The sequence below is a fragment of the Primulina tabacum genome, chromosome 10 (assembly GCF_025594145.1).
Source record: "Primulina tabacum isolate GXHZ01 chromosome 10, ASM2559414v2, whole genome shotgun sequence".
Classification (NCBI taxonomy): domain Eukaryota; kingdom Viridiplantae; phylum Streptophyta; class Magnoliopsida; order Lamiales; family Gesneriaceae; genus Primulina; species Primulina tabacum.
Genome location: NC_134559.1, coordinates 31,796,575 through 31,822,214, shown reverse-complemented (window position 1 = coordinate 31,822,214; position 25,640 = coordinate 31,796,575). Strand labels below are relative to the sequence as shown.

Sequence of the window (25,640 nt, the reverse complement as noted above, 5' to 3'; positions counted from 1 at the left end):
ACTCCAGTTCTATACACGTCGATAGGGTATCGATCACCAGTAATAGAAGAAGCTCGGATTCTATCCACATCGGTATAGTATCGATCACAAGTAATAGAAGAAACTTCGATTCTATCCACATTGATATGATATCGATCATCAGTAATAGAAGAATTACGATTCTATCCACATCGATACGGTACCGATCACCAGTAATAGAAGAAGCCACATTTCTATCCACATTGATAGCCAATCATCCGGTGACAGACTTTGGCACTATCGCCAATACACTATCTCGTGACATCGTGCAATGTGCCCGTGGCGATCCCACCACTATCAGGCACTTCTGTCCCAAGATACATGTCTAATACCTGCTATCTATCAATCAAGAGAACAAGTATATCAATCAAATAAATACAATAAGATAAAGTATGTGATTTAGGGAAACTCGAGCCAAACCTCACTCGAGTTGTGCAATCCCAACTCAACATTAATTTATACCTTTATCTTTTCGGTCCGACGAAGACGAAGTATTGAAGTCAACTCTGTCCATACCCAATCTGATAACGACAATCGAATAGATACAATATCGGTATATAACTCAGTTCAAAACCTGTTCTGATTAATACTCAAATCAAAACATAATCTGATCAATGCCAATCGACATATGATACCACAATACCATCTCAATCAATACCGAATCTGATCAATATCAATCAACTGATGTTTCGACGGCATAACAATACAGTCTCGATAACCCCGTCAATTCCAACACCACAGATATAATACCAGAACTCATAATCAATATCGGTGCAACTCATAATTTCAAAACAATACAAATCTGATATCGAATCTCAATTAATCAATTCCAAAAATCATAACAATTACATAACCAGTCTGTTCTTTAATCTGACTTCGATTATACGATATCCATTGTATCAGAAACACCATATTTGATTCCTATTCAATTCTGACAACATCATAATTTCAAATCATATCTAAACGTAACAAAACTTACGTCCAGTTGTAGCCTGCGTTGATAGGAACTCAGTACTGAAGTCGGATTCAAAATCAGACGGGCGGATCTCGTAAAAATCGAAATTATACGATTTGGAACCTTTTTTTCCTTTCCTCGAGCTTCTCCCTCGATTTCTTCTGAGAATTAACGTTTGTTATATATATATATATATATATATATATATATATATATAACATATGTTTCATGCAAAAGAAACGTGGCGACTCCTCAATCTGCATGTCTCGCGCATATGCGCGACATTACTGGCGCATATGCGCGAGACCTACAGGTCTCGGCCTTGGCAGCTCGCGCATATGCGCGACTCATTTCTCCGCATATGCGCGAGTCTGTGCAAGGCGTATGCGCGAGGTCCTCTGGACTTCGCTTGCACAGGCTCGCGCATATGCGCGACATCTTCCGCGCATATGCCCGAGTTCTTCTGCCTGGTTGGCGCATGAGCGCGCATCTGGTCGCGCATGTGCGCCGATGCTACTGCCCTCGCGCATTAATTTTCCCACGCGATCTCAATTCATGTCTCGGTTAGCCCCTCTCCTAATCGTCTCGATTAAAATCAATAATCGTAATTTAACACGATATAAAATCTCGGGCCTTACATCAATCCTGAGCTCTAATGGCGGAACCTCGGCCTAATGCTGCAAAATGACTCGGGAGATCTACCATGGTACTTAATTACAACCACAGCAGCCCACCTAGAAAACAACCAAGGTTAGGATTCTGGTATGAGACAGTTCAAAAATAGCAACAATAAACATTAATCATGCAAAATCAAATAATAAAATGTAATATGCAATGCATGAACGCCTCAATGATAATCGGGATAACAGGAGCCAATAAACGGTGCGATAACAACTAGAATAAAGCTCGAGCAATAACTCATGAAAGATACATCATCATGCAGCTAAACCGCCCTGCTAAGTATGCGAGGTATGTCAGGCTGTGCTGAATAACACGCCCGACTCGGCCTCCATACAGTTGATACTTGTAAGGTCAAAAAATAAGACAACGTAATCCAACTGCATGAAAATTTAGGAAAAATAGAAAATGACTAATTAAATTTGTAGAACCCGTTAAATCAGACTACATAGAAGCCATGCATAATTACTATTATTTAAATTAAAATGATTTTTTTTATGTATGAGGATTTAAATTCTTTTCTTTAAATTTGTTGAGTTATTTTATGCAGTAGTTTATTTTCATCTTTTCGGATAAATAAGCAAGGCCGGACTGGAGTCGGAGAATTCAGATAAAAATTTAATGATAAGAAAATATTCCTAGAATTTATTTAAGATGAAGAATAATTTATTTTAATGAAAAGAATGTTTAGGGATTTAATTAATTAGTTAGAGATAAGTAGTAAATAAGTTCCTTTATATCTTATAATTAATTAAAAGCCTAAATTAAAATGTGTGACCAATTGAGATAAATTAATCTAGGCCTATTTTATTTAAGAAATTGTAATTTAACATGCTAGTAATTTAATTTAAAAAATTATCCATGCATGCAAGATAATTACCATCCTAAATTAAATTTACTATTTCACTAAAATACATAATTAGTGTTTAAAACTTTAAAGAGATAAAATTCAATATTTAAACAATATTCTCCTCCATTTATTCATCAAGATTTTCGGCCACCACCTTTGTAGGATTTAAAAAGTTTGACAACTCATTTCCTTTGATTCATTTCCTTATCCATTCTATGTAGATAATCCCCTCACATTTAATCATCAACAACTGATAATTAAGCAATTTTTCTACCACATTTTTGAATGATAAAATCGGCCACACCTCCCTCAAATCTCCCTTAATCCCTTGGTAGCACACTTCATTCCTTATCTCACTAGCAACTAGGATGGAATGAATTGAATTGCCATTCTACCACCCCATTTAATTAGTAAACTTCCCCATTTTTTTCCCTAGCCATTTCCCCCTCCACTCCACCGAAAATTCAGAAGAAAACCAGTAGGAAAAGTCGTGAGCCACCAAGAAGAACAAGAGAGAAAACAAGAAAAAGGAACCCCGTCTCCGCCGCGCCGCTTTCGTCGTTTTGGTTTGTTCTCTCGAAAAAATAAAACTCCAGGCATGTATATGTTATTCCTTTCTCTTCAATCAAGTCATATACTGATTTTTAAACATCACATGTACATGATCTAAAGGTGAAAACCGAAATTTTGACAGCAACATTTCACAAAATTCTGCACAGATTTTTCGGCTACCTTCATGCTTCACGTTTGGTATTGTTTTGCGATTTCAGGGGGTTGGCTCGGTTCCAGGCATGCAAGGCTGCATCTAGACATGTACTAGGACATTTTAGAGTCATGGTAGTACATTGGTACCAGCCCCTACACGCTGACAGAAGAGATTTGACAGCAAGTCTCATAGTTTCAATTGTTGAGTCTAGATTTCTCTTCTTGTTTGTCTAAGGCGAGGGTTTGGATCTTGGTTGGCCTAGGGCCTATAACCATGGTTTGAACACTTCCTTAGTATGTCTAGGACATGACCAAGATGACCTTTCATGGTTTGGTTCATGGTCCCATCGGTTTTAAAACAAACAACACAAACAGCCCCTTCGGTTTTCCATTTGCTTTCGTGTGAGTTGGTTTCGGTTCTTTGAGGTTTGAGTGGATCTTTGTTGGCTTCTAGCCCTTAGCCATTGTTCACACAATACCTAATGATGCCTAGATAATACCATGGTCAATCATATGGTCACTGGAATGATACATGACGGCGAGAACAAGCAAAACATCCCACGCGTGCAATGCGTGTCCTCGGGTGGAGCTTGGGTTTGTCGTAGGTGTTGGCTTGGATTGTGCCTGGCCTAGAGCCCTTAGCAATGGTTCAAACCATACCTTAGGATGTTGGGAAGAGGCTCTGGTCGGGGGTTCAAGCCACAATGGCCAATAGCCTCGTAAACGAGGCGATGCAAGCACAAGAGTTTCTGCTGTATTTTATTGGACAGCAGCTTTGGGATTCGGTTCAGAGGCTCGTTCGGTTCAGAGGTTGGTTTTTAGCCTATGGTCTTGGACTGGACAGTACCTCATTGAGTTAGGAAGGTCATGTTTTTGGCCGTTCGTGATTTGGTTAAGTTTAGATGTCGTACGAGAATGTACGGTGCGATGTGCCAAAGTGACTCTCGAAAGAGCGTTTCATGATTTTGGCCTCCATGCACAATTTTCGTGTATTACATCCCTTGGTATTTATTTTCCAGTATTTTAGGCGTATTTTAATCATGACTAAATGATGGTTCGATGTTGGTTCGGGTTGGTACGGAGTCATGGTTAGAAACTAAGTTTGTTGGGCGTAATAGTCTCGTTTTTAGTTCGATTTTGAAGTGTTGGTCAAGTTAAGTTATTTGCATGTTTCTCATGTTAGAATTAGGTCGCAGCGAGCCTGGGAACGATCCAACCCATTTGGTAAAGACAGGATTATAAATATATTACTGTGCATAAAAATATAAAATGTTTATTTTTGAGATATATGCGATATGTCTTGTGGCCACCTCACGCTTATGGGATTCACCTTATGGGATTATTACTTCACCCGGTGACTCCCGACCAGTTCATGTTCATGTATGGGTACGGATATCCAGTCCAAGGGCTGTGATGATCTCTACCGCCCAGTATACTATGGTTTATTCTGATCAGACGAGCATGTTATGTTACGTTACGTAATGGGCCACTTGTGTAGAATATTATCTCAACAGAAAATTATGATATGCTATTTTATGACAGGGCTCTATCTAGTAAACATTTTTACGTACTATTTTCAGTTATGCACGTATTTATAATTATTCATGACACGATTTTCACGTTACGTTTCACGATACGATATTTTTACGTTACGCCGAATTTTATGATATATTTACTTGTTATTCACGATATATGCATGGTGAGTCTTTAGACTCACTAGACTTGATTATTGTAGGTACTGATGAGGTCAGAACTGAGGGCGGGGACCAATGAGCTAGCATGGGTCGGTAGTAGTAGGAACCCAAGGACCTCATGTTTATAATTTACTATTTTTGTTCAAACTCAGTTTTTACTTTGAAGAATTATCTTAAGTTGTGGTTTTGAAAACATTATTTACCTCCGCTGCTACTTTAAACATTAAATCTTTTATTAGTTTATTTATGGATGAGGCAAGTTATTTATTTAAAGAGAAAAATTTTAAATTATTCCGCAAATTTTCAAATACGAGATACGGGCATCGACAGTTGGTATCAGAGCTTATGTTCTTGTAAAGGGTTGTACTACTACTGACCTCGAGAAGCTCATGAAGCCACGTCTTCGGTCTGTAAGTTTTACGTTTACGCATTTCGTTTAAAGCATGAAATATTTTTACAGCATGTTTCCATAAAATGATTTATGTTCAGATTATGATTATGCAGTATTTATTTAAATTTAAAGTAATAATAGAAATTATGCATGTTAGTTACGTATGGGTTATGTATGGAACAGTATGCCTCCTAGACGCATTCCTGAGCGCATGAGAGAGGATGAGCATCGTCATGAAGACGGTGAGGACCTTAGGCAGGAGAGAGATTTACCACCACCCCCTCCACCGGACATGAACGCCCTGATGCTAGCCGGGATGACGCAGTTCTTCGCACAGTTTCCGGGGAACAATACTGGGGTAGCCAGGCAGGCTGGGCCTGAGGCTACCTATGAGCGGTTCATGAAGATGAGACCGAAGGAGTTCTTAGGGACGACAGATCCCATGATTGCCGAGGGCTGGATTAAGTCCCTCGAGGTTATCTTCGAGTTCATGGGGCTTGGAGATGAGGACAGAGTCTGTTGTGCGACCTATCTGTTTGGAGGAGACGCCCGCTTATGGTGGGAAGGAGCAGCGATGAGGGATTGATGAAGGAGAAGCCATAGTGTTGTCAAAGCAGCTATTTTACTGACGAGGTGCGTTCCAGGTTGACCAGGGAGTTTATGACCCTGAGGCAGGGAGACATTACTGTTACGGAGTTCATCCTTAAGTTTGAGAGGGGTTGCCATTTCGTACCCCTGATTGCGAACGATGCTGTAGCCAAGTTGAGGCAATTTATGGATGGTCTACGGCCGATCTTGCACCGTGATGTTAGGGTGGCTTGCCCTACTACCTATGACGTCGCTGTCCCCAGAGTCCTAGCTACAGAGCAGGATCTGATTGATATTGAGAGAGACCGCCAGGGCAAACGACCAGTCCAAGCACCGCACCGCCCTCCTCCGCAGCAGCATCAGAATAAGAGGCCTTTCCACGGCCCACCCAGGAACAGAGGACAGCAGCAGCCGCAGGGACGAGCAGTTTCGAGAGCCGTTGAGTACCCAGTCTGTGCTAAGTGCACACGCCATCACGCTGGAGCTTGTATGTATGGCTTAGGGAAGTGATACAAGTGTGGTAGTCCTGACCACCTACTGAAGAATTGCCCTCAGGGGAGTCTGCCTACCCAAGGCAGAGTTTTTGCCCTTGATGCAGCGGAGACGAACCCGGAGACTATGCTTTTGAAAAGTATCTTAAAGCTTTAAGTTTATATTTGAAAATTATTGTTTCGGGGATTTGGGTTAAAATTTTGAACATAGAATTGATGATAGGATTGCATGCTCTAATCAGTGTTACTTTCGGGAATTTAGGTTAGAAGAACTTTGACCTTCGCATGTCTATAAGTTAGTTCTTGTATCTATTGGGTTCAGCTTGATGTTCAAACCTTTCAGGGAGAATTTTTATAGCCGGTTCAGCTACGAATGCCTTGATAGATTCAGGGGCTACTCATTCATTCATTTCGGAGACCTTTGCGAATTTTCTCCAGATCAAGACCATTGGGCTAGATGTAGCATATTCAGTAGTGTTGTCTTCTGGAGAGGAGCTGGCAGCTACTAACGTGATTCGAGACATAGACCTCGAGCTTCATGGTATTCTTGTTTATGCGGATCTTATCGTATTGCCGATGCCAGAGTTTGACATCATTCTGGGTATGGACTGGCTGTTAAGGAACAAAATTTTGATTGACTTCCAGCGGAGATCTGTGCTAGTCCGACCGCAGGGGAGAGAGCAGTTCTTATTCGAGCTAGACAGGTACTTTCCTTTACCTCGCATTATACCTTGTTTCCAGGCTAGGAAGCTCATACACAGAGGGTGTCGGGCGTTTTTAGCGAATTTTGTATCCGTTCCCGAGGCACCCAGTCAGTCAGCCTCCGATGTCCCAATCGTTAGAGATTTTCTAGACGTTTTTCCTTAGGACGTCTCTGGTATGCCACCTGAGCGAGAGGTGGAGTTTTTGATTGAGCTTATGCCAGGTACGATACCAATCTCGAAAGCACCGTACCGATTGGCACTGACAGAGAAGGGAGAACTTAAGAAGCAGATTCAGGAACTTCTCGACAAGGAGTTCATTCGTTCGAGTTTTTCGCCATGGGGCACGCCAGTCTTGTTTGTGAAGAAGAAGGATGGTTTGATGAGGCTTTGTATTGATTACTGGGAATTGAACAGGGTTACAGTGAAGAACAAATACCCAATTCCGAGGATTGAATATTTATTTGATCAGTTGCAGGGAGCTTCGGTATTCTCAAAGATTGATCTGCGTTCCGGTTATCACCAGTTTAGGGTGAAAGATGCCGACGTTCTCAATACTGCTTTTAGGACTTGTTACGGCCACTTCGAGTTCCTTTTGATGCCGTTCGGTTTGACGAATGCGCTAATGATCTTCATGGATCTCATGAATCGCGTATTTCATCCGTATCTTGATCAGTTTGTGATAGTATTCATAGACGACATTCTTGTCTTCTCAAAGAATCACGAGGAGCACAGCAGACATCTGACCGCAGTTTTGCAGACCCTACAGAAGCATAAGCTATTCGCAAAGTTCAGTAAGTGCGAGTTCTTGTTAGAGAAGGTGGCGTTCTAAGGCCACATCATTTCTAGCAGCGGTATCGAGGTAGACCCGGCGAAAGTTGCAGCAGTCAGAGATTGGGTTGTGCCGCAGAATGCATCAGAGATCCGTAGTTTCCTTGGGCTAGCAGGGTATTATCGGAAGTTTATTCAGGGATTCTCCTCTATCGCAGTTCCACTCACGTCGTTGACGAAGAAGAATGCGAAATTTGTGTGGAGCGATGAGTGTCAAAAGAGTTTCGATACTTTGAAGCAAGCTCTTATCTCAGCACCAGTATTGGCCATGCTGTCAGGGCCCGGAGACTTTGTTTTGTATACCGATGCTTTGAAGCTCGGTTTAGGCGCAGTGTTGATGCAACATGGGAAGGTGATAGCGTATGCTTCTCGTCAGTTGAAAATCCATGAGAAGAACTACCCTACCCACGATCTAGAGTTGGCAGCCGTAGTTTTTGCCTTGAAGATTCGGAGGAATTATTTGCACAGAGAGAAGTGCCAGATCTTTAACGACCATAAGAGCCTCAAGTACTTCTTTACGCAGAAAGAGCGGAATATGCGTCAGAGGCGTTGGTTGGAGCTAGTGAAGGACTATGACTGTGACATTAGCTACCACCCGGGCAAAGCTAATGTAGTTGCGGATGCACTGAGCAGGAAAGTCGCAGTGATGGCTCATCTAGCGATTTCGAGACCTCTTCAGTTTGAGATGCAGAGGTTTGGCCTAGAGATTTATCTTTGAGGTAGAGTTCCCGTCTATCTACTTTGACGATTCATTCTTCTCTTCTAGACCGTATTCGCAGTGGGCAGTTAGTAGATGAGCAGTTGGCAGAGTGGAAGCAGAGAGATGAGGCCAAGGGAAGTATTTTGTATACAGTTAACGACGGTATTGTGAGATATCGAGACAGAATGTGGGTTCCTAGCAATGATTCCATTCGAGCAGATATTTTATCCAAGGCCCACATGTCGCCGTACTCTATTCATCCTGAGAGTACGAAGATGTACAAAGACATGCAGTTGTTGTATTGGTGGCCTGGGATGAAGAAGGATATCAGACGTTTTGTATCCGAGTGTCTGACGTGTCAGCTAGTGAAAGCGAAGCATCAGAGACCAGCAGGTACACTCAAGCCTCTTCCTAATCCTGAGTGGAAGTGGGAGAATGTTACCATGGACTTCGTTGTCGGTTTGACGAAGTCAGTCAGAGGATCAAATGCTATCTGGGTGATTGTTGATCGTCTTACCAAATCAGCGCACTTCTTGCCCATTAAGACGACTTTCACCATGATTCAGTATGCAGAGTTGTATATCCGAGAGATAGTCAGAATTCATGGTATTCCCGTTTCTATAGTATCTGACCGAGATCCTAAATTCACTTCCTTATTTTGGAAGAGTTTGCATTGGGCTATGGGTACGAAGTTGTTGTTTAGCACAACTTTCCACCCTCAGACAGATGGGCAATCAGAGAGAGTTATCCAGATTTTGGAGGATCTTCTACGTGCATGTGTCATCGATTTCTCAGGGAGTTGGGAGTCAAAGTTTCCATTGGTAGAGTTCACCTATAACAATAGTTTTCAGTCGTCTATAGGTATGGCTCCGTATGAAGCGCTGTATGGTCGTAAGTGCAGATCACCGGTTCATTGGGATGAAGTAAGGGAAAGATCAGAATTGTGTCCGGAGATTATTCAGCAGACTGCCGATGTAGTAGTCAAGATCCGTGATAGGATGAGGACTGCTCAGAGTCGATAGAAGAGCTATGCGGATCAGAGGAGGAGAGATCTAGAGTTTGCCGTTGGCGACCATGTTTTTGTGAAGGTTGCACTAATGAAAGGTGTAATGCGGTTCGGGAAGAAAGGAAAGCTCAGTCCAAGATTCATCGGACCATTTGAGATCCTCGACAGGGTTGGGACGTTAGCTTATCGTGTTGCTCTTCCGCCGAATCTCGCCGGAGTACACAATGTGTTCCACGTCTCTATGCTGAGGAAGTATATGGCGCATCCTTGGCATGTCCTGAATTTTGAACCATTGCTGCTCACTCTGAACCTGTCTTATGAAGAAAGATCAGTGCAGATCTTAGACAGACAAGAGAAGAAGCTTCAGAACAAACTGCTGAAACTAGTGAAAGTCAAATGGCTTAATCATTCAAAGGAGAAAGCTACGTGGGAGTCTGAACCAGAGATGAGGAGTCGTTATCCCGAGTTATTCGGTAAGTTTTAATTTCGAGGACGAAATTTCTTTCAAGGGGGGAGTTGTAGAACCCGTTAAATCAGACTACGCATAAGCCATGCATAATTACTATTATTTAAATTAAAATGATTTTTTTTATGCATGAGGATTTAAATTCTTTTCTTTAAATTTGTTGAGTTATTTTATGCAGTAGTTTAGTTTCATTTTTTCGGATAAATAAGCAAGGTCGGACTGGAGTTGGGTATTAAGGTAAAAATTTAATGATAAGAAAATATTCCTAGAATTTATTTAAGATAAAGAATAATTTATTTTAATGAAAAATATGTTTAGGGATTTAATTAATTAATTAGAGATAAGTAGTAAATAAGTTCCTGTATGTCCAATAATTAATTAAAAGCCTAAATTAAAATGTGTGACCAATTGAGATAAATTAATCTAGGCCTATTTTATTTAAGAAATTGTAATTTAACATGCTAGTAATTTAATTTAAAGAATTATCCATGCATGCAAGATAATTACCACCCTAAATTAAATTTATTATTTGACTAAAATACATAATTAGTGTTTAAAACTTTAAGGAGATAAAATTCAATATTTAAAAAATATTCTCCTCCATTTATTCATCAAGATTTTCGGCCATCACCTTTGTAGGATTTAAAAAGTTTGACAACTCATTTCCTTTGATTCATTTCCTTATCCATTCTATGTAGATAATCCCCTCACATTTAATCATCAACAACTGATAATTAAGCAATTTTTCTACCACATTTTTGAATGATAAAATCGGCCACACCTCCTTCAAATCTCCCTTAATCCCTTGGTAGCACACTTCATTCCTTATCTCACTAGCAACTAGGATGGAATGAATTGAATTGCCATTCTACCACCCCATTTAATTAGTAAACTTCCCCATTTTTTTCCCTAGCCATTTCCCCCTCCACTCCACCGAAAATTCAGAAGAAAACCAGTAGGAAAAGTCGTGAGCCACCAAGAAGAACAAGAGAGAAAACAAGAAAAAGGAACTCCGTCTCCGCCGCGCCGCTTTCGTCGTTTTGGTTTGTTCTCTCGAAAAAATCAAACTCCAGGCATGTATATGTTATTCCTTTCTCTTCAATCAAGTCATATACTAATTTTTAAACATCACATGTACATGATTTAAAGGTGAAAACCGAAATTTTGACAGCAACATTTCACAAAATTCTGCACAGATTTTTCGGCTACCTTCATGCTTCACGTTTGGTATTGTTTTGCGATTTCAGGGGGTTGGCTCGGTTCCAGGCATGCAAGGCTGCATCTAGACATGTACTAGGACATGTTAGAGTCATGGTAGTACATTGGTACCAGCCCCTACACGCTGACGGAAGAGATTTGACAGCAACTCTCATAGTTTCAATTGTTGAGTCTAGATTTCTCTTCTTGTTTGTCTAAGGCGAGGGTTCGGATCTTGGTTGGCCTAGGGCCTTTAACTATGATTTGAACACTTTATTAGTATTTCTAGGACATGACCAAGATGACCTTTCATGGCTTGGTTCATGGTCCCATCGGTTTTAAAACAAACAACACAAACAGCCCCTTCGGTTTTCCATTTCCTTTCGTGTGAGTTGGCTTCGGTTCTTTGAGGTTTGAGTGGATCTTGGTTGGCTTCTAGCCCTTAGCCATGGTTCACACAATACCTCATGATGCCTATATTATGCCATGGTTGATCATATGGCCACTGGAATGATGCATGATGGCGAGAACAAGCAAAACATCCCACGCGTGCAATGCGTGTCCTCGGGTGGAGCTTGGGTTTGTCGTAGGTGTTGGTTTGGATTGTGGTTGACCTAGAGCCCTTAGACATGGTTGAAACCATACCTTAGGATGTTGGAAAGAGGCTCTGGTTGGTGGTTAAAGCCCCAATGGTCAATAGCCTCGTAAACGAGGCGATGCCAGCACAAGAGCTGTTGCTGTATTTTATTGGACAGCAGCTTTGGGCTTCGGTTCAGAGGCTAGTTTGAGTTCTTGGTTGGCTTTTAGCCTATGGCCTTGGACTGGACAGTACCTCATTGAGTTAGGAAGGTCATGTTTTTGGCCATTTGTGATTTGGTTAAGTTTAGAGGTCGTACGAGAATTTACGGTGCGATGTGCCAAAGTGACTCTCGAAAGAGCGTTTCATGATTTTGGCCTCCCTGCACAATTTTCGTGTATTACAACCCTTGGTATTTATTTTCCAGTATTTTAGGCGTATTTTAATCATGACTAAATGATGGTTTGATGTTGGTTCGGGATGGTACGAAGTCATTGATAGATACTAAGTTTGTTGGGCGTAATAGTCTCGTTTTTAGTTCGATTTTGAAGTGTTGGTCAAGTTAAGTTATTTGCATGTTTCTCATGTTAGAATTAGGTCGCAGCGAGCCTGGGAACGATCCAACTCATTTGGCAAAGAGAGGATTATAATTATATTACGTGCATAAAAATATAAAATGTTTATTTTTGAGATATATGCGATATGTCTTGTGGCCATCTCACGCTTATGGGATTCACCTTATGGGATTATTACTTCACTCGGTGACTCCCGACCGGTTCATGTTCATGTATGGCTACGGATATCCAGTCCAAGGGCTGTGATGATCTCTACCGCCCAGTATACTGTGGTTTATTCTGATCAGACGAGCATGTTATGTTACGTTAAGTTATGGGCCACTTGCGTAGAACATTATCTCAACAGAAAATTATGATATGCTATTTTATGACAGGGCTCTATCGAGCAAACATTTTTACGTACTATTTTCGGTTATGCACGTATTTATAATTATTCATGACACGATTTTCACGTTACGTTTCACGATACGATATTTTTACGTTACGCCGAATTTTATGATATATTTACTTGTTATTCACGATATATGAATGCTGAGTCTTTAGACTAACTAGACTTGATTGTTGTAGGTACTGATGAGGTCGGGACCGAGGGTGGGGACTAGTGAGCTAGCTTGGGTCGGCAGTAGTAGGAACCCGAGGACCTCATGTTTTTCATTTACTATTTTTGTTCAAACTCAGTTTTTACTTTGAAGAATTATCTTAATTTGTGGTTTTTAAAACATTATTTACTTCCGCTGCTACTTTAAAAATTAAATCTTTTATCAGTTTATTTATGGATGAGGCATGTTATTTATTTGAAGAGAAAAATTTTAAATTATTCCGCAAATTTTCAAATACGAAATACGGGCCTCAACAAAATTATTTTGTTTGCTTTAATTAATTATTTTTATATGTTTATATTGGTTATGAAGTAGTTTTCTACTTGAATGCATAAAATTGTATTTTTAATAGTTATTCGAGATGCGATCGAGGAACGGAGACTGAGAGCTGAAAAATAGAAAATAATTTTATTAAATAATTATTTTCAATTAATTGAAATAAAGTTGATGTATTATGATATTTTTTTAAAAAATAAGGAGTTTTGAGGTGATTTTATATGACGAGACGTAATTTTTAACGGTATTCGATTTTCTACGAAAATATGAACTTTTTGACAACTCGGCTAATAGTTTTAGGAACTTTCTTAAATGAAATATTTTAAATATGCACTAATGGACTTAGTGGGCCTAATTAACCATGTTATTGGGCCTAGACTAGTTTTCTTGATAATAAAACAAATAAGTAAGCCTAAAACCCTCCCCATAAACTTCAAACCACACGCCCCCTTCCCCTCAAAGTTTACAAGGACTATCCCCTCCCCCTCAACACTAGCACACACAAATTCTTCAAGGGAAAGCATCGGTTTTCATAGGAAATTCAGCTTAGGAGTTTTACATCGTCGTTCTTCGCATCGCTAATTTGTTTTCGAGCGTAATAAACGCAAAGTCACGCCATAAACCTTTCTTTTCTCATCTATCACACCATAATATTGTTTTGAATTGTTTTTTCTTGATAAACATGTTCAACTTATTATTATTTTCGTTTTTATGCATAGCCATGTGATTAATTCATGATTCTTATTCCAAAACTTGACATATGTGAGCATGAAGGGGCTGCCATGTTAGGAGCATCCTAAGAGGAGATTTCCACTAGGTTTAAGGGCCACCAAATTATTGCTTGTATGGTTCAAGGGTTCGTATTTGGAGTATTAGGAAGGGAGGCTGCGTGGGGCTCTTTCAAGGTGAAGGGCTGGGCTTGTAAGGGTCCTGGTCTTGAGCCAAGAAGGTCTATGTGAAGCTGGAAAGGATGGGGGAGAAGAGGCGCACGACTAGGACTCTTCCTAGCCGCGGCCGCGTGAGGAGGAGGATGCATGCACGTTTCTGTGCATGGGCCGTGGGGACTAGACCAAGGGGACTTTAAGGAGATTATTCATGGTCCTAGGAGGGTTTGGGCTTGGTGGGGGCTCGGGTGGTGGAGTCCTAGTCGGGTAAAAGACTCCTAGTCTAGGAAGGAAACTTGCGGGGCTTCTGTTGCGTCATACAGGGTCTGCAGTAGGTTAGTTCGAGTCCAAAAGGTTTAAGAGGGTTCGTAGATGGGCTGGGCAAGGGCTTGCTCGGGCTCGGCTCTAAGAATTCACAAGATGGCTCGAGGGTACCTTGTTAGGGTTCGAATATTAGGGTTAAAAGGTTAAGGCTGGAACAGTGGGTCTACGGGGATCGAATAATGGTTTACGAGGGTATGTTAGGTATTAAAAGTCTATGTTTAAAATTTGAGAATTTAATATTAAAGTTTGAAATTAATTCGGGATTTAAAACTTAGTAGGAATTAATAATTACGAAATAAATCAAAAGCCTTGAATTTAAGCTAAATAAAAATATCGGAAAATTTATTAAAGCTTAAATAATTATTTGAGATGGTCTAGTGTCAACGAAAGTAAGAAAAAGTAAAAATCGAGAAATTTTATGTCTAGTGGTAAAAGAGTCATTTTACACCTGAAAAATAGTAAACGTCATGGCAGTGACCTGAATGCTGTAAAATATGTTGATATGATTATTTTAAATGTTTATGGAAATTTATGATGAAACGTTAACTCTAAAAGATATGTTGCATGCTTGGTTTAAAAGAAAAATGATTATTTTATACATGAATTTTATAAAGTGAAGAAAATATAAAATCTTTAAGGAAAAAAATAATTGTGACTAATACGATGATACGATAATACGATTATATATAAGGTCAAGACTCAGTTGATGGGTGAGAGTGTCACTGATGTCCCCACCTCCCAGTACTGTGGTTACTCGTAGATGGATCCACCGACCTTCATCTAACACGAAAGTCACAATTAACGATATGAGTTCAATGAAAAGGAAAACGTATACGTATATGATTAAATGAAATATGTTTATGATAAAAGGAAAATGTTTATGTTTATGCATGTTCATGAAATGTTATGTTAAGTAAAAGTATTTTTATTGTTGCATGTGATTGTATACGTATTACTCGTTATTATGGTTATGGTTTGCTGAGTCAATAGACTCACTAGGTGTTATCGATGTAGATGAGCATGATGTTGATGTTGTTGAGGGACTTGATGGTTGATCTTGCTGGACTGAAGGTGCACATAACCCGAGGACCAGTGCTAGTTTTCCGCACTTAAGATTTAAAGTTTACGTTAAAGATATTTACGACTTTTATTATTGATTTGAATTGTTTTTGAGAGGTTGTTAGAGTTAGCCTTATTTTGAAATATTGCTAAGTTTAGGTTTGGTAAAACGTTTGACGATTTTATGTTTTGAATTCTTTCTTTTGAATTTTTCAAATATAGTTGGTATGTTTTATTTTAAAATTGGTGTCAAATATTTTCTATGCATGTGTGTGTATCTGTCGAGACTATTCTAGAAATTTTTTTTAGTACTTTTTAAGAAAATGAGTAGTGGACATTTCAGATACGATACAACAGGATGGCACAATAGAATGAACTAAATGACAGAATCCCAATGCTCAGCTCATAAAGATTGCATTAACCACGGGATTGTTCAATCACATCTACGATCTCATGTGTATAGGCCTATCAGCCACACAATAATTGCGAGATAAACAATAGTTCCCCAGTAACAACAGATATCAACAACGCTAACAAGAACGATAGGGCTCAACATGAATGTCATAACAGTTTGCCCTATGCTAAATGCCAATAATATGTCACAAAATACACATATACCACAACGAAGGCATTTAAGACTTACAACAGTCAACAAGTCATAGATACGATCAGTGCAACACAGAATGACAATTAAAACATGATTTATATTTTACCGTCGTATGTTACTGAGCTGTAACAAACCTATACCAACTTGACAAATCTAAATATCGACTTTACTTCAAGATTCTCAGCCTAAACAAAACAACAATAAGCCGATCATGAAAACTACATTTATTCAAATGTCCGATTAGGCATTAAAGAGCATAAAATTCATTTGCCGCTCAATATTAACTCAAATCAATATCCACCAATTGGAAATGAAAGAAAACTAAATTTTATAAGTTTTTTAGTTGAAACCATATTCAAATTCCAAATCATTTGAACCCAACATTACATTGAACTCAAGATATCAAATCTGTTTTCGGACAAAATTTGAGCCACTGAGCAGTGTCAGTAAAACGAGCATAACTCTCTCCATTCTTGATAGAATTAAACGATGGTGGTACAATTTCAAAGATAACTCAAAGATCTACAATGAAAATATTTTATCGCTTAGCCGTCGTAGAAAATTGAGAATTCTGATTTGTTTCAATTCAAAGAGTAGGAATGGTGTAGATAGAAATTCAGTATTTTGGAACGAGAAGAATGTAAAAAAAAAATGCATTTCATTTGAACCAAAATTCCAAATTCCAACTGCACAGAGGTCATATTGATAGAAACATCGTAACAAATCCATTTCTAAATGGAATTCCATTTTTCCAGCGGCTATAGAAAGCTAACTAATAGCTCTACAAGTTCTTTTTGAACAACAAGTCGAGATTCTTAGTGCAAAATACATAAAAAACCGAAAAAAGAAGCAAAAGCTGGAATTTTTGGACCCGGAAAACACAAGATTCGAAGCTTACTCTAGTTGCTAGCGCTCTCAAGGTGAAGCTCGCCGGAAAACTCTAATCACGACAAAACACCAAACTGAAAACTAGCTGGAAAATGAAAGAACATCAGGGTAAAAGTTAAGCTTGAAATCCTTGCTCGATATATTCCAAAGAATCAAGAAAAACGAAGCAATAGATCACCTGAGGTCCAACAAGAAACTCACACAGAAGCATCCACGAACATGGCTCGAATGGGGCTGAAACGAGCATCCAAAGAGCGATTCATGTAAGGAACACAACTCCTCAAACCATTTGAGAGTTTGACGCCAGACGGGAAAGTTATGACGTCTCGAAGATGGAGGTGCTGAAAGTGACGAAAATGAAGATGAGTTACGGGAATGGGTTTGGGAAATGATTTATTCCTTCTCTCTCTCTAATAAGGTAAGTTATATGTTGAAAACTTAATTTCGGAAGTTTGACAAATAGAGAGAATAAATATTGAACTAACTGATCTAGAAGACTGATTAGAACTGATCCAAAATATATTTAAACTGTTAGTTGCTAACTGAAGATTAGTGCGAAGGCAAGGAAACTGAACTAAGTTAACTGAATTGTGTAGTTGAATGGATGATCAGTTGGAACTGATCAGTCTTACTGCTATCAGTTGAGAGCTAACAGCTAATTCTATCGGCTGTGCCAAACTTGTAACGCCCCAAAAATTTGAAAGTCCACGAGAACCACATGCATGCAAGATCTTAAATTCTTTGTGTATTTCAATTAATTGTTTAATTGAATAAATTAATTATGTTGTGCATATTGACATGTTTAAAATATACCTTTCTATACGGTTGCATTAAAATATATTTTTAAAGGTTATTCGAGTCGCGATCGAGGAACGGAGACCGATGGCTGAAAAGTAGAAAATGTTTTTATTGGTTAATTGTTTTTAATTATTTAAATTAAAGGTCATGATTTTCTTATTTTTGAAAATAATACGTTTTCAGGTGATTTTATACGTCGGGACATAAATTTTATCGGTGTTGGGTTTTCAACAAAATTACGAACGTATTGGCAACCCAGCTAATAAATTCACAAACTTTATTAAACAAAATATTTTAATTAAGCACTAATAGACTTAATTAACCTTGTTAATGGGTCAAGGCTATGATTAGTGTTTAATTAACTATTTAAAGTACAAAAAAAACCTACCCATACCCCATAACATCCCACGCCCCAGCCTAGCACACACAAACTAAAACTCTTTTCTCTCCAAAATCACACGACACACAAACAATCAAGAAAAAGGAAGAGTTTCAAAAATTCTTCAAAGGTTTTGAAGGGAAGAACATCGATTATTCTTGAAGTTTTCAAGCCATCGTCCCATCGTCGTCGTTCTTCAAATTGTCAACGATAATTCGTGTGTTTTACACGCAAAGGCACGCCATATTCTTTCCTTTTCTCATCCATCACAATATAGTATTTGTTTAAACATGTTTTGCATGAAAATTAAGGGTTGGTTTTAAATATTTTCGTATATGCATCTAGGGTGATTTTTAAACATGTGTTTTGATCCAAAAATCATGAATTACATGTACCTAAGGGCCTGCCATGATTAGGAATTGAAAGTGGATTGTTTTACACAAGTTATAAGGTCCTAGAACACACACGAAAAGGCAACACGCAGGAATAGAAAAGCTGGAACCGAACATCACGCTTTAGGTGTCTAGGCTCGGGTTCAAGGGAGACTTGATGCATGGCCTAGCTTGAGTCACAGCTGGGTCTCGGTTTGGGTCAGGGAAGGAGTCCTAGACACGCTACGACTCGATACCAGGGGCTGTGGAGGAGTTCTAGCAAGATAGGACTCCACCCGAGAGCCATCTAGGAGTTGCGCAGGTTGCAGCAGCGTTCAGGGAGGAAGTTGCTCGGCCAAGGGCTTTGGATTGGGCAAGGTTAGGTCCATAGGGTCCTAGAAAGGTGCATGAGGGGCTGGTTCAAGGGTTGGCTCGTTGGTCAAGTGGCTAAGCAAGAAAACATGGAGTCCTAGTCTATGTGCGTTTCTCGGCCATGATTGTACTGAAGTGGGGGCTTCGGTTTTCAAGCTTGGGGCTGAGTCCAATGGTTCTAAGGGTCCAGGAGGGTTCCTAGAGGGTCTGGTCAGGGTTCGGTCCAGCATGGTTCGGGCTTGGCTCAAGAAAAAAAACGAACATGGCCCAAGGGTGTTAAGGTTGGTTTGGTTTTGGTGTGTTAATGGTTTATAAATTCGAAATATGGCTCACGGGGGTCGAGTCATTGCTCACGAGTGCTGAATAATTATAAAAAGTCTAAGTTTTTAATATGATAATTTTATATTAAAGTTTGGTTTAATTCGGGATTAAAACGCATGAATATGTTATATTTAAAGTTTAATTAAAAAGTCATCGATTTAAGCCAAATAAAATGATGGAAAAATTAATGTAAGCTTAAATAATTATTTGGGATAGTTTAGAGTCGACAGAATTAAGAAAAGGTCAAAAACGTGAATTTTTATGTCTAGGGGTAAAACAATAATTTTACACCCGAAAAGTAGTAAACGTCAGGGCAGTGTCTTGAATGCTGTTTTATATGCTAATATGATTATTTTAAATGTTTATGGAATTTTATATGTTAATATGATTATTTAAATTTTTTATGGATTTTTATATGTTAAATTGATTATTTAAATGTTTAGGGAATTTTATATGTTTGTGGACTTTTATGTCAAAATGTTTAGTTTAAATGTTTATGATTTAATATGTTAAAATGTTATTTTAAACGTTTATGGATTTTTATGATTTAAATAATATGTTAAAATGTTTATTTTAAATGTCTATGGATTTTTATGATGAAACGATAACATTCAAAGATATGTTGCATGCTTGGTTTAAAAGAAAAACGTTAAATGCATGATTTTTATGAAGTGATTAAAATGTGAAACATTGGAGAGGATGAAGTAATTGTGACTATTATGATGATATGAATGAGATATTGTGAGGGAAAAGCCCTCACAGGGAGCCCATTTACGGGAGAAGGCCTAGATGGAGGTCATTCGTGGGAGAAGGCCCCAGAGAGAGCCCGTCTATGGGAGAAGGCCCCACAGGGAGCCCGAAGATCGTATTTCCATTTGCTGATGATGATAGGCCAAAGCTCAGTTGACGGGTAAGAGTGTTGCTGATGTCCCGCCCAGTACTGTGGTTACATGATTGATCGATCCATCGACCTTATGATGATACGAAAGTTACAATTAACGATCCAAATTCAATAAAAGGAAAATGTATATGCTTATGATAAAAAAGAAAAATGTTTATGTTTAAATCTATGCATCTTTAAGAAAATTTTATTATACATACAAGTATTTTCATTGTTGCATTAGATTTTTATACGTATTATTTGTTAGCAAGAATATGTTGTGTTGAGTCTTTAGACTCAATAGGTGTGATCGATACAGGTGATTATGATAATAATGATAATGGAGGTCTTGATGGTTGACTTTGCTGGACTCAGCGCTTCTATTTTTCCGCATTTATGATTTATGTGAAAGATTTTATGACTTTTTATTTATGCTTTGAGTGGTTTTTGAGAGATTTTAGTATGTGCTATACTTTTCAAATTATTGCTTTTTAGGTTTGGTTTTATGTTTAAACTATTTCCTTAATTTTTCAAATATTAATAGGCAGTTTTATTTTAGAAATGGTGTCAAAATATTTTATGTATTTGTATAAAGGGTTCAGCCGAAATGCTTGTGAGGGTTTTTTTTAAAAAAAAAATTCTAGTTCTTTTTAAGCAAAACGAGTAGTGGACGTTTCAGTTGGTATCAGAGCAATGATTCTGTAAAAATTTGTTCCACCATCAGTGCCGGGAAGCTCAGTCGTCAAACCTCAATCTATAAGTTTACATGCTTTATATTATTTATATGATGTTACCTACATGTTTACATGATCTATACGTTTAAGCTACAAGTGCATACACGTTTTGAAGTTAAATAACATTTATGTTTTAGGTTGCATGATAAATGATTTTTATCCTGCATGGTTGCATAATTTTGTTATGCTAAAAGATTAGATGCATTATGTTTTTTATGCGAGTTACGATGTGGATTAAGGAATTATATGATTTTCATGCATGCTGGCTTTGCAATGAAATTGGACATGTATAAGAATTTGGTTATTTGGGTGTTAGGAAAAGTTGAAGTTGATTTGACTATATTGATTTTGGGGTCTTGGTATTGATGTTTTACTTTTGGGGTCATAAGCTAATCGTGAATATCTTAAATGCTTTTGGTACAGGTAGATTTTTCTAAGAAAATACTGATGACTTGTGGGTACTAGTTGAGTTATTTCTGGGAATTACACCTAAGGAATAAATATTCGAGGATTGCAGCGATTTTAGAAGTAAGAAAATGTATAAATTGAGATTTTAGGTTTTGATGAAAATGTAAGATTGGTTATGAGAATTGATTTTTGGATGAATAAGTTTAAAATGTGAGAAATTTTATGGGAAACCTGTTTAAGGAAATTAAGAATGCCAAAAACTTATGGGTTAATTGTAGGATTTCCGAAATTAAGGACCAATGGGATAATTTTTGGAGATATAAAAAATTAATTTTGTAATTGTTAAGGAAATTGGGGACTAGTTTAGCAATAAGCGATAATTGAATGTTTTAAATAATAGGAAATTTTGTTGATTTGGGCTTGAAAGAGTACTTAGAACCTTGAAATATCTTGGGTTATAACATTATAAAAATTTTAATCAAGGGTATTGTAGAAAGAATCGATACTAAGCTTAAAAATTTAAGTGTTAGCGGATGCGTTTGAGATTTTAGTGTTGAAGTATGATAAGTTGATGAACATTTTGGGTATAAAATAATGAAAAATTTATAAGATAAGTATGGCCATCCATATTTTAATTATTGAGAATTTTAAGAAAAGTTGAAATTCGAGGTTATAATAATATAACACTAAGTCATAATGGGTCGTTTTAATTTGCGATTCGTAAACGAATATTTAGAAGGTAAATTTAATTGAGATCAAGGAGACGTAAGGACATTCTAGAATTAAGTTTAAAATTTTTATTATCAAGAATAAGCGAATTTCGAGGACGAAATTCAATTTAAGGGAGGAAGATTGTAATGCCCCGAAAATTTCAAAGTAGACGAGAATCACATGCATGCAAAATATTAAATTCATTGTGTATTTTAATTAATTGTTTAATTTCATAATTAATTATGTTGTGCATATTGACATGTTTAAAATATACTTTTTTACACGGTTGCATTAAAATGTATTTTTAAAGGTTATTCGAGTTGCGATCGAGGAACGGATATCGAGGGCTGAAAAATAGAAAATATTTTTATTGGTTAATTTTTTTTAAAATAAGGGGTTTTGAGGTGATTTTATACGCCGGGACGTAAATTTTATCGGTGTTGGGTTTTCAACAAAAATACGAGCGTGTTGACAACCCGGCTGATAAATTCACAAACTTTATTAAACAAAATATTTTAATTAAGCACTAAGGGCCTTATTAGCCTTGTTAATGGTCCAAGGCTTTGATTAGTGTTTAATTAACTATTTAAAGTACAAAAAAAACCTTCCCATACCCCATAACATCCCACGCCCCACCCTAGCACACACAAACTCAAACTCTTTTCTCTCCAAAATCACGTGGCTCACACACCATCAAGAACAAGGAAGAGTTTGGAAAATTTTTCAAGGGTTTTGAAGGGAAAAGCATCGATTATTCTTGAGGTTTTCAAGCCATCGTCCCCTCGTCGTTGTTCTTCAAATCTTCAACGATAATTCATGCGTTTTACACGCAAAGGCACGCCATACTCTTTTCTTTACTTATCCATCACACCATAGTATTTGTTTAAACATGTTTTGCATGAAAATCAAGGGTTGCTTTTAAATATTTTCGAATATGGATCTAGGGTGATTTTTAAAGCATGTGTTTTGATCCAAAAATCATGAATTACATGTACCTAAGGGTCTGCCATGTTTAGGAATTGAAAGGGGATTGTTTTACACAAGTTATAAGGTCCTAGAACACACACGGAAAGGCAACACTTAGGAATAGAAAAGCTGGAACCTAACATCACGCTATAGGTGTCTAGGATCAGGTTCAAGGGAGACTTGATGTGACGTACCGTATTTTTGAACTATTTGAAATTTGCGAAAAAATAAAAATTTCTTAAATAAATAATAACCTTTCAAATAACGATAAAATAAACTACTCATCTAAAATATTTTGAATAAAAAAAATTACAACCAAAGTTTGCAAAAATAGGTATTTGTTTAAACATCGTAAAATAAACTTATTAAAATCAGAGTATTTGAATCAACATGCATAAATTTTTAAAACATAGGAGATCCTCGGGTTTAGCCTTTGCGCAGTCCGAGCCAGCTCACTGGTCCCCACCTCTCGTCTCCTAATACTCGTCCTCACCTGCATCGATCAAGTCTAGTAAGTTTAAAGACTCAACATGTATAAACTGTGAATAACAAGTAATACATAATAAAACCACATGCATTTTAAAGTTGGACATACATAATGAAACTTGAACGTACTTATAACATAAACATAGACGTGCCATCATATCGTAAAAATTTTCATAAACATACTTGCATCATACATACTTGAACATGCATAACATCTTTTTGCATAGAGATATATTTCAAAGCAAGTGACTCGTAACATAATACGCCTGATCAGACTAAACCACAATACTGGGCTGGCAGGGATGTCCACTACCAGATACATGAGATCCCCGGTCATGCTTTACCGGGTAGATTGGTCCCTGGTCATGCTTTACCGCTTTCCAATCCTAATCTAAACCTGATCATGCTTTACTGGGGTGGAGAGGTCCTCGGCCAAGTTCACCGACTTCCAAATCCATTCATAATTGGTGACAAAACATTTAGCATATCTAAAAAACATAACAATATTTTCTTTTGCACGTCAAACATACTTAAAAAGCGTCCAGGGCTTCTTTGGAACGCTCTGGATATGCTGTCCTAATCAAAGCAACAAAGATTTAAGAGATCCCAACGAAGTCTGCAACCAAAACTTGAGAAAACATGAAGAACATGAACAAATTTCACAGCTTGAGTGAGTTTACGACAAAAATCATATATCTCTCGTTTTTTATCAAAAATTACCAATTTACTATCAAATCGAAGATAACACAGAGTAATAAGAATCATATGTTGAAAACATTTCCCGAAAATCAACCTATAATTCGCAGAATTCGAAATAACAAAGGGTGACGGATTTTGTGACACAGAAATTTACAGCTTGAGCAGTCCCACAAAAATGATCATAACTTACTCGTTTGTTGTCGATAAATTACGAATTTACTGTCAAATAGAAGGTATCAAAAAGTGATAGGTTTTATATATTGAAAGTTTTTCCAGAAAATTGACCAAAAATTCACAATATTCGAAAAGAATGCAGACTCGATTTTTGAGACCCAAAATTTTGATCCAAAATCATTTCAAACATTTTTTTATCAAACTTTTGCATAACCCACACGTGTTTTTCATACAATATACATCAAAATAATTACTATGACAAGATCGATACGAAACGAAAGAATATACATGCCTTTGTGTCTAAACGCTCGAAAATAACGAATACCGACGTTGTGGTTCACGGGAGATGACCGGGAGACGATTGCTTCACGTTTTCTTGCCCGAAAAAGATGTGAATCTTCAGAAATTTAGAAATGAAAAGGTGGCTGCTGAAAGAACTTAGAGCCCTAGCCTTTTCCAAGAGAAATGAAATGGAATGCAATGAAATGTGTGTGTGTGCGCCTAGGCCAAGTGTGTATGTGTATGGGTGTGTGAGGGTAACGTGTGTGTGTGTGTGTGTGGGTTAGTGGGTTAGTGGAGAGGGCATTAAAGAGTTTAATTAGGATATTAAAATATTAATAATCAATTAGTATACTAAATAAAACATTAATTCCCCATTAAAATAATAGCTTCCCTAAATTTGAATTAAAATACACATGTTTTAAACCTTAAAAGTTTAAAATCTTAAAATCACTTAATAAATTAAATTAGACTTTAAAAATCCTAAAAACTTAATAAATTATTTTAAAATGCCACTTTCTTGACTTTAATTAAAATACCACATTTCAAAATCGCCTAAATCTTCGCCGGTTTCCTTTCCTCGATTCCGCATCGAATATTCACCTGAAACATGAAAATCGAGAAAAAATTTTAACGTGCATCAAATAAACATGTAATAATTTAAAATAATGACAATCATAAATCACGAATTGTTAAAAATCATTTTAAAATTAAATAGATAATTTAACAATTTAATAAAATACAAAAGAAATTTAATTTGATGCATGGCCTAGCTTGGGTCACAGCTGGGTCTCGGTTTGGGTCAAGGAAGGAGTCCAGCCCCTGGTCTCATGGCCTAACTTGGGTCACAGCTAGGTCTCGGTTTGGGTCGGGGAAGGAGTCCTAGCCACGCTGGGACTCGAGACCAGGGGCTGGGGAAGAGTCCTAGCAAGCTAGGACTCCACCTGAGAGCCATCTAGGAGTTGCGCAGGTTGCAGCAGCATGCAGGAACGAAGTTGCTCG

The 25,640-nt window shown here is 37.8% G+C and overlaps 1 protein-coding gene across 1 annotated transcript in view; it reads right to left on the bottom strand.

Moving 5' to 3' along the window:
- LOC142505032 (uncharacterized) overlaps positions 1-25,640 on the bottom strand; it is an 84,827-nt gene that overhangs the window by 27,434 nt on the left and 31,753 nt on the right. The gene's annotated exons all lie outside the window — the stretch shown is intronic.